This window comes from Pygocentrus nattereri, chromosome 17 (assembly GCF_015220715.1).
Source record: "Pygocentrus nattereri isolate fPygNat1 chromosome 17, fPygNat1.pri, whole genome shotgun sequence".
Taxonomy (NCBI): Eukaryota; Metazoa; Chordata; class Actinopteri; order Characiformes; family Serrasalmidae; genus Pygocentrus; species Pygocentrus nattereri.
Window position 1 is genome coordinate 17,480,471 of NC_051227.1, and position 11,137 is coordinate 17,491,607.

Genomic DNA, 11,137 nt, shown 5'->3' on the forward strand with positions numbered 1-11,137 from the left:
GGAAGAGGGCGACCACTGTTCTAAAGGTCATACCTGTGTCAATAAACTTGAGTATTTTTTTTTTTTCAAGTTTTTTTTCAGTTGCAACTGAAGCACATTAAATTTACTGGAATTAGCTGCAATAAGGGATTTTAAGGTGCAGACTCCTGGCGCAAATAAATCTCATGGGCCAAATTTTGCTTCAAGTTCAACTTTGGAAAATGAATGTTGTCTAACAATAGCGCAACTGGTTTAACACTTTTTTAAAACTGAACTTGCAAAATGCTAATTTAAACAGGACAAGTACAAACTTTTAACTACAACCCCATTTCTAAAAACATTGTTGTGTTTGAATAATGTGATAATTGTATGCTTTTTTTTGGTGAACATTTCCATGTGACTCGAGCAGAAGGTACAAACCCCTGAAGTAAGGCGTTAACTTAATGCTGTGGCTTTTTTTAAAAATATTGTACCGCTTTACCTGAAAATATGAACATGCATCATCTAGAAAATGAAGAATATTGAGCAATCCAAAAGAAATCAGAGTAAGAGCTCACATGCACTGAGAAATCTGATTAATGAGCTCAAATCCAGACTCTTTATCAGATTTCTCAATCAGACTTTTAGACGTAGATCTAAAAAATCAGAGTGTGCTGTTTACATGGCCATTTGAATAATCAGATAACTGCAGAAATCTGATTATAATTGGATTATTGAGCGCATGTAAATGCACTTATTGAAATTGTACTGAACAAAGCCTGTGAATCATGTTGGACACTGCAAGTGGGGCTAACTACCCCTTTTACTAACCTAGCACATCAAGTCATAATGGAAACTCTTCAGAAAGAGAAACTCTGAATAAATTATTAAGGGGCATCAATAATGTTTGCAATGTTAAATTCCCCGTTTGCACCAGCTGTGGGGCTCGGACTACTCTGTCGTTAGTCAGTTGCAATAAATTAATGATTCATTCAAAAATGATTGACATGCAATTTTGATTGTACAAAATTTATTTTGACACACAGCCATGTGCTGGCTTTGAGAAATATACCCCCAGGTTTGGAGCTTTGTGGGTCAAATATCACACTTCATGTGTAAACAGTTGGACAGAACAATGAAAACTAGTCTGTCTTGATTTTTCCTCTAACCGCTTCAAGTACTTGCTGTCTGCATCAACAGCAAAACCTGCATCTCCACCGTCTACAGCTCAATGAAGATTTAAAAGTGCAGTGGAAACTGAATAAATAGATTTATATACTCTATACAAAGAACACAATATAATAGACCAGTCCAATACATTACTAGTCTAAGTAATAGTGGTTTTATTTAAATTGGCTTCTTCACACAAAAAAAAACGATTAGCTATTGAATAATGAGCCTCAATATGCAACAGGACTGGGGTCACTAAAAGTTCGGTAGGGAATCAATTCTTTTGGTTCTTTTTAGGGTCAAAGGTTTAGATATGGGTTGGAATTATTGGAAATTGTATTACACATAGGCCATGTGGTGGCGTGGTGGGTAGCGCTGTTGCCTCACAGCAAGGAGGGCCTGGGTTTGAGTTCCTTGCAGGGTGACCACGGTCCTCTCTGTGTGGAGTTTGCATGTTCTCCCCGTGTCTGTGTGGGTTTCTTCCGGGTTCTCCAGTTTCCTTCCACAATCCAAAAACGTGCAGTCAGGCTGTTTGGACATGTTAAATTGCCCCTAGGTGTGAATGCGTCTGTCTATCTGCCCTGCAATGGACTAGCAACCTGTCCAGGGTGTATCCTACCTTTCACCCAATGACAGCTGAGATAGGCTCCAGCACCTCCTGCGACCCAGAAGGAGCAGCAGCTTAGAAGGTGTGTGTGTGTGTGTGTGTGTGTGTGTGTGTGTGTGTGTCATACACATTTAAAAGTGATGATTCTTCCAATGTTCTTTAGTAAAGAGAATGGTTGTATAAAGAGCCATGAACACTCAAGGTATGATCAAACACTTTGCATGATCAAAATGTTCTTTGCATTATGAAAGCGTTCTTCAGATTGATGGTTCAATATGGTTCCATATAGAACCTTTTTGAGAATATACAATCATTTTTTTTTTACTAAAGAGCCCTTGAAGAACCATCTTCTTTAAGCGTATAGTCAAGTAATAGTGGTCCCATTTAGATTGATGTATTCACACAAAATAAATGGTTAGATATTTATGGTTTCTCTTCACAATGAGTTTAGAAATGGATTGTTGGAATTGTTGGAAATTGTTTTACATGTGTTCTGACATGGCTGATGAAATATACTTTCACCATAATATCACCACTTACCACCTCCAATAACTCATGAAGAATAGAATAGAACAGAATAGAATAGAATATCTAAAACAATGCATTTCAGTTATCAGCCCTTGCTTAATCATATATTTGGCACTTTGACCACATAAGATTGTACTTATCAAACTGGGAAGGGGGCCTTTTTGAGGGCGTGACTATTGATCAAAGTATGTGTGATGTGACATTGTTCTAAGAACATTAGCAAAAGCTGATGGGATCAGGCCTGAATCAAATTACACCTCTTCACTAAGACCAGGACACAGGACACGAGCTTGTGAGGTGAAAGTACTCGTATCGTAGATGTGCGTATCGATGGTGGTGATGGGAGTATCTTTTATATTTAATAGGTCTCTTTGTATCTGCTGCACTCTCAGAAATAAAGTTACAAAACTATTACTGATGCCCCTCTTGTCACTAGGGTGGGACATCTCAGTACCTTCAGTCAGGGAACATAACTGAACCATAATCCGCTGAAATTATATTTTCTAAGTTGTACTGACTCCACACACCCCGTCTCGCCTCCAGGCTTTGATTTTATTGTTCTGTTTTAAAACATTTGGTTATGAAAAGGTTCAAATCTGTACTTTTCACCTGGAAAAACTTATTTAAGCAGATGCTGAGGCGTATAGTGAGCAGAGGTCTCCAACTTTCTGTACAGTCAATTGCTACAGAGCTCCAAACTTCATGTGGCCTTCAGATTAGCTCAAGAACAGTGTAGAGAGCTTCATGGAATGGGTTTCCATGGCTGAGCAGCTGCATCCAAGCCTTACATCACCAAGCGCAATGCAAAGTGTCAAATGCAGTGGTGTAAAGTGCTGCCACTGGACTCCAGAGCAGTGGAGACGTGTTCTCTGGAGTGACGAATCACGCTTCTCTGTATGGCAATCTGATGGATGAGTCTGGGTTTGGCAGTTGATAGGAGAACAGAACTTGTCTGATTGCATTGTGCCAAATGTGAAGTTTGGTGGAGGGGGCATTATGGTGTGGGGTTGTTTTTCAGAAGTTGGGCTCGGCCCCTTAGTTCCAGTGATAGGAACTCTTAATGCTTCAGCACCAAGAGATTTTGGACAATTTCATGCTCCCAACTTTGTGGGAACAGTTTGGAGACGGCCCCTTCCTGTTCTAACATGACTGCGTACCAGTGCACAAAGCAAGGTCCATAAAGACATGGATGAGCGAGTTTGGTGTGGAAGAACTGGACTGGGTCCTGACATTAACCCGATAGAACACCTTCAGGATTAATTAGAGTGGAGACTGCAAGCCAGGCCTTCTCGTCCAACAGTAGTGTCTGACCTCACAAATGTGCTTCTCGAAGAACGGTCAAAATTTCCATAAGCACACTCCTAACCCTTGTGGAAAGCCTTCCCAGAAGAGTTGAAGCAGTTATAGCTGAAAAGGGTGGACCGACATCATAATAAACCTTATAAATTAAGAATGTGAAGGCAGTCGATCGAATACTTTTGGCCATATAGTGTATAATAGAGTGAACTGCTCTTGTTCTAGAAAACTTTCCTTATTGAAATATGAGGTATGTTATGCTTACACTGTATCTGCACTGGAATCGCCAACGTTCCTTACAGTTAGCTGGCTGTAGTAGTGCGCTCGTGTTGTGACATGGTGGCCAAAGTTCTGCCTTTAAAGCTTTCTACAATGTGAGTATTTAGAGAACCAGAGGGTGTTCATTGTTATTATCTTTGAAATATGTATCTTTAGCCGCTGTAAAATTACAAATTGGCATTAATCATTTAATCAGGTTACTATGTTATTGCACAATTATCCTGAAGTAACTATGTAAAAGCTACACTTTATAATAAGTGGTTACCTGTATAGGTTCAGTGAAATTACAGATTGACCATCCAGATGTTGCATTTGTAGCTGTATAACACAAAACACATTTTAATTAATTACACAAAAGTCACTTTTACAGATTTGTGATGCTGTAAATACTAAATACTGTCACATCACAGAAAAGTTTAAAACCAGAAGTTTGATTAGGTCACCATGCCAAGCATAGGAGTACAGCCAGTTGAATGTTAGGAAAGTTGCCGATTCCTGAGCAGATAGAGTGTACGATCTCTCATATTGTAGGCAATTGCACACCTGTTACAATCGGTCTTGTTTGAAAATCAGTAGTTCACTCTATTACATGTGTTATTACATAAGAGAGAATATGCTGTTATAACTATCAAGATACATTAAATAAAAAACTGGATACATGGATATGTACAGAAGCTGCTGTAATCCATTTATAACAGTACATACACCAGTAGTTATATATTCATAGCATATATTATTAATGTATAACTACACAGTAATAAGAGCAAAAATACAGGTCCCTGAGGACTAGGACTGCTTTAGAGAACCCACAGTCGCTCCAATGAACCTTTTTAGTGCAGTTATTTTCGAGGGCATATTTGCCTTTTCAGAAATGGAGTTTGTTATGTTTATTTGTCATATTTATTCCTACACAGAGATTTGAGCCAATAATAGCCATGAGGGAGGTTGTTGTTTGTCCATCTTAGACTGAACTGTGTCTGTATTTGTTCTTTATCTTCAGTTTAGAATTTTTGTTTGTTTTAAGGCTCTTGGCTTGCTCACTGTGTAACAGTGACTCAGCCAAACTCTGTAGTGTCGGAAATTATGATAAAATATGTCCTTGAATCACAGTATAAAAGTATTAATACGATCATTCACTTAGAAATTATTGAAATAAAGTTATAGTCATATAGCTGAGGCAGACAACTCTTTTCAGCAGAAAACAGGCCTAACGTTTGCATGCATGGGACAGAGTGAACTTCTGACCCAGGCATGGGCAGTGCATCACATAAAAGGGTTTTTGATAAGGCACCTGGAGAAGCTTGAAAAACACTGCCTGCTCAACAGAAATATGCTCTTAATTAGAAGACTAGTGAAGAATTGGCAAAAACTAGCCCACAGGTGCCCAATGAAGGGCCTTGAAGAGGTCAGAATGACCTGATATGGAAGGGATGAGAAAATTATATAAAAAATATATCTTAAGATTGATGGGAAATAAGGGTTATCAAAAGATTCAGTAAACCAAGACACAATGGGAACTTAAAAGTGATTCAAGGTCATATAAAAAGGAAGGGGTGATGAGTGCACCCCAAACAGGGTATAAAGAAGGATGCTTTGTACTGATCTTTGCATTTGGTTGTCCGGAAACCATCTTGCCACCTGAAGCTCAATAAATGGAGAAGGCCTTTTCCTTCCTTCAGAAACAACTCACTGACTGAATTTAGTTTTTTCTTTTACTTTTGCAAGAATGCTTTTTAATCTTTTTTTAATTGTGTTACTCTTTTTGCATAGGAGAACAGAATAAGTTTAGAACTAAAACTGAACTTAGAATTAACTAGTTATAACATAACACACTTGGGGCAGAGGTGGATCGTCCCGACAGTAGTCTGAGCTTTGAGAACATTTATTGCTGGTAATGCATAACAAATGAAACAAGCAAAACACATTCTTTTATGAATTCATTCCTGGTACATGGTTAGAAATTAAGGTTCTGTGCAGGTACCTTATTAGTTCATCAAGATACAAACACTTTAAATGTTCCCTCAAAGGTACAGCAGTGGTTTTAAGGTCCAGTTGGGCACATTAGATTCAGATTCCTTTATTGATCCCAGGGGGAAATTGCAGTTGTTACAGTTGCAGCCATTTATGTAAAAATAAACACTTTACTAATAATTTAAAACAATATATAGAATTTACAGCATGTATAATTTAAAACAATATATAGAATTTACCGTATGTATGTGCACCAGATTTAAGTACTCTACACACACAATTGTTGTTATTGCACATATGAACAGTTTTTTGAATCACACACTGAGGGAGGAGTTATGGAGTTTGATGGCCACTGGTAAGAATGACTTCCTGTGGCGCTCTGTGGTGCATTTTGGTATGATGAGTCTTGAGCTGAATGAGCTCTTGTGTCTCATCACCGTATCGTAGAGTGGGTGGGAGCCATTGTTCATAATGGCCCGCAGCTTAGACAGCGTCCTCCTCTCCGACACTGCCGTCAGCGAGTCCAGCTCCACACCCACAACATCACCGGCCTTGCGGATCAATTTGTTGAGTCTGTTGGCATCTGCCACCCTCAGCCTGCTTCCCCAGCATGCAACAGCATAGAGGATAGCACTCGCCACCACAGACTCATAGAAGATCCTGAGCATAGTCTGGCAGATGTTGAAGGACCTCAGGCGCCTCAGAAAATAGAGACGGCTTTGGCCCTTCCTGTAGAGGGCGTCAGTGTTCTTAGCCCAGTCCAGTTTATTGTCAATATACACACCCAGATATTTGTAATCCTCCACAGTGTCCACACTGACCCCGCTGATGGACACAGGGGTCGCCGGTGCCTTGTCCCTCCTCAGGTCCACCACCAGTTCCTTTGTCTTTGTCACATTGAGCTGCAGGTGGTTCCGCTCGCACCATGCGACAAAGTCCTTCACCGTTGCCCTGTACTCATCCTCCACTCCCTTGCTGATACATCCAACTATTGCAGAGTCATCAGAAAACTTCTGAAGGTGGCAAGTCTCTGTGCAGTAGCCGAAGTCCGTGGTGTAGAGGGTGAAGAGGAAGGGAGAGAGGACAGTACCTTGAGGAACTCCAGTGTTGCTGACCACTCTGTCCGACACACAGTGCTGCAGGCGTACATACTGTGGTCTGCCGGTCAGATAGTCAACAATCCAGGACACAAGGGGGGCATCTACCTGCATCACTGTGAGCTTATCGCCCAGAAGAGCGGGCCAGACGGTGTTAAATGCGCTGGAGAAGTCAAAAAACATGACCCTCACAGAGCTGGCTGGCTTATCCAGGTGAGCATAAACTCTGTTGAGCAGGTAGATGATGGCGTCTTCAACTCCCAGGCGGGGCTGATAGGCAAACTGGAGGGGATCTAGAAAAGGCTGGACTATGGGTCGGAGCTGATCCAAGACGAGCCTCTCCATGGTCTTCATGACATGAGACGTCAGTGCCACTGGCCTGTAGTCCTTGGCATCACTGGGTCATGGCGTCTTTGGGACAGGAACAATGCAAGATGTCTTCCACATCATGGGGACCCTCTGGAGACTCAGGCTCAAGTTGAAGACACGTTGAAGTACTCCACAAAGTTGGGTAGCACAGGCTTTAAGCACCCTGGGTGGAACCCCATCAGGGCCTGCAGCCTTGTTTGTGTGGAATATATTTTTCAAGGTGAAAAATGTATTTGTACCCTTTCCTAACCGAATGTTTCAAAACAGAACAGTAGAATAAAAGTCTGGAGACGAGACGGGGTGTTGAGCCTTCAACTTTCTTCAACTACTTAAATGGCCATGGCCCAAGGTTTTTACACTTCTATGACCAATAAGAATATAAGATCTTCTCTACTGAATATGTTCTATTAAAATAATTCAGCTAGTTTGCATTAAGGTCCCTATAGTTACTGAATAACAACCCTTAGTATGTAAGAAGCCCAGGATTTTAAGGGGGTGTAGAATAATTACCAACGGTTCTTTAGGGAATCAATTCTTTCAGTTCTTTTTTGGGTCTTCATTCCAAATACCCTTATTACTATATATATACACTGCTCAAAAAAATAAAGGGAACACATCCTAGATCTGAATGAATGAAATATTCTCATTGAATACTTTGTTCTGTACAAAGTTGAATGTGCTGACAACAAAATCACACAAAAATCATCAATGGAAATCAAATTTATTAACCAATGGAGGCCTGGATTTGGAGTCACACACAAATTTAAAGTGGACAAACACACTACAGGCTGATCCAACTTTGATGTATTGTCCTTAAAACAAGTCAAAATGAGGCTCAGTATTGTGTGTGGCCTCCACGTGCCTGTATGACCTCCCTACAACGCCTGGGCATGCTCCTGATGAGGTGGCGGATGGTCTCCTGAGGGATCTCCTCCCAGACCTGGACTAAAGCATCTGCCAACTCCTGGACAGTCTGTGATGCAACGTGGCGTTGGTGGATGGAGCGAGACATGATGTCCCAGATGTGCTCAATCGGATTCAGGTCTGGGGAACGGGCGGGCCAGTCCATAGCTTCAGCAGTCCACATGAGGTCTAGCATTGTCCTGCATTAGGAGGAACCCAGGGCCAACCGCACCAGCATATGGTCTCACAAGGGGTCTGAGGATCTCATCTCGGTACCTAATGGCAGTCAGGCTACCTCTGGCGAGCACATGGAGGGCTGTGTGGCCCTCCAAAGAAATGGCACCCCACACCATTACTGACCCACTGCCAAACCGGTCATGCTGAAGGATGTTGCAGGCAGCAGATCGCTCTCCACGGCGTCTCCAGACTCTGTCACGTCTGTCACATGTGCTCAGTGTGAACCTGCTTTTATCTGTGAAGAGCACAGGGCACCAGTGCGAATTTGCCAATCCTGGTGTTCTCTGTCAAAAACCAAGCATCCTGCACGGTGTTGGGCTGTGAGCACAACCTCATTCTGTGGATATCGGGCCCTCATACCATCCTCATGGAGTCGGTTTCTAACCGTTTGTGCAGACACATGCACATTTGTGGCCTGCTGGAGGTCATTTTGCAGGGCTCTGGGAGTGCTCCTCCTGTTCCTCCTTGCACAAAGTCGGAGGTAGCGCTTCTGCTGCTGGGTTGTTGCCCTCCTACGGCCTCCTCCACGTCTCCTGGTGTACTGGCCTGTCTCCTGGTAGCGCCTCCAGCCTCTGGACACTACGCTGACAGAGACAGAAAACCTTCTTGCCACAGCTCGCATTGATGTGCCATCCTGGATGAGCTGCTCTACCTGAGCCACTTGTGTGGGTTGTAGAGTCCGTCTCATGCTACCACGAGTGTGAAAGCACCACCTACATTCAAAAGTGACCAAAACATCAGCCAGAAAGCAGAAAGGTACTGAGAAGTGGTCTGTGGTCCCCACTCCACTCCTTTATTGAGTGTGTCTTGCTAATTGCCAATAATTTCCACCTGTTGTCTATTCCATTTGCACAACAGCTGTGAAATTGATTGTCAATCAGTGTTGCTTCCTAAGTGGACAGTTTCATTTCACAGAAGTTTGATTTACTTGGAGTTATATTGTGTTGTTTAAGTGTTCCCTTTATTTTTTTGAGCAGTGTAGAAATATGTCCACATATGCAGTCGTGACTGACGTGGCTTTTTTCTGAATTTCTACAAACACCATTTTATTTTATGGTAAATTAGTTTGGGCTAGTTTATGTTTATGAACAGAGACCTACAGTTCAACATAGTAAAGGAGCTCATTTGTGATCCTGAGTTTAAAGCCAGTTTTTATTAAACTTAAACTTGGAACTAAGTTGTAAATAAATCTTAAACTGAAACTTTGCTTGTGTGTAAAAAGTGATTTCAGAGCCACTCGGTTCTCCCTGATGGAAACTGTTCACCTTCAGTGTTTTGTGCTAATGATCATTTTAATAGACGTCAGCGTCACTAATTAATGACGTTCTATTAAAAGACTGGTTTACCAAGAGAGACGATGGAGGATTTTCACCTGAAATGAGTTCATGAAGCCAGTCTTGTTATAAAAATGATAACAGGACATCAGAGCCAGAATTACTTTTTTTTTAGCACTTTTACTTTTGATACTTAAGTAAATTTGACAGTAAATACTTTAGTACTTTTGCTCAAGTGGAGGTCTAAAGGAGGAACTTCTACTTTTACTGGAGTAATATTTTACCTTGTGTGTCTCTACTTTAACTCTTTGTCCACCACTGGATTCCAGTAGAGGCAGAATGCTAAACTCTGCTATATTTACATTTGTTTATTTATTTTATTTACTTCCCACCAACTTTCCTGATGCCACATAAACCTACAAAGTAAGTTCTGCTGATAGAAACCAAGGCTGAGTGCCGTGAATACATCTGAACAGTCCTGATGCCAGGCGCTGAAACAGTGGTGCTTGCCAAACAAGCAGTAACAGTAGAGCCACATTGATGTGACCTTCAGACAGGGCCTTATTCTGAAAATGTTGGGGAAAAACCACCCAAAACCTGCATTGCCTAAGTGCAGCTAGACAATCAATACAATTAGGGACATTGTTTGTGTTTGTAACTGCGAACGTGCGCTATAGGTCCTGTGTTTACAAGGCTGTGTGCGAGCTTTTGCCTGACCTCTGTTGACAGTACAGACCACGAGGCAGCAGCAGGCCACTCCATTCACATTCGATAATCACGTGAAGCCTGAGTGACTGGGGGCGGGATCTGCCAGCATCAGCCAATCAGATGCTCTGTTTTGCGTTGTAAGTCTTCTGATTGGCCGGTCCATGTGGCTAAACCGCCACTGCTACAACTACTGGAGTAATGCAAAGTTCGATTCAGTTCAACGAACCGAATCTTTTGAACGGAGTCTTCTACGCATAGCTTTTAAGATCAAACGTTTTAGTCTGATTTAACTCCTATTAATGCGCATTATTTAATATATAAAATGTTAGTGAAATAAAAATGTCAACTTTAACATTACCAACTTGCGTTTAAAGGGGAATTCCACCAAATGTTCTAAATTCCTACCTAATTACGTGGTTAAGATGTGAACATAGCCATTCAGATGGTTTGGTGTGAAATGCTCTGCTCTAGAGAAACTTACTGAGTCAGAATTGTTCTCAGTGGTGACGATAGGAACCAGACGTCCAGCTCTAAAAGCTCCCTCAGACAAAGGTGTTACATGAAAAGGTTATGAATGTCTGAGACAATGTTTTATAATAGTTTTGTGATAAAGTTTTAGCTTAAAACGTCTTGATAATTCTTTTATTTCGATCAATTCATGGTGGGTAGGTAAATGCAGAGTGTTGTAAGGCATTGTTGTAGACATTGTGACCCCTGGTTCCTACCCCCACCACTGTAAA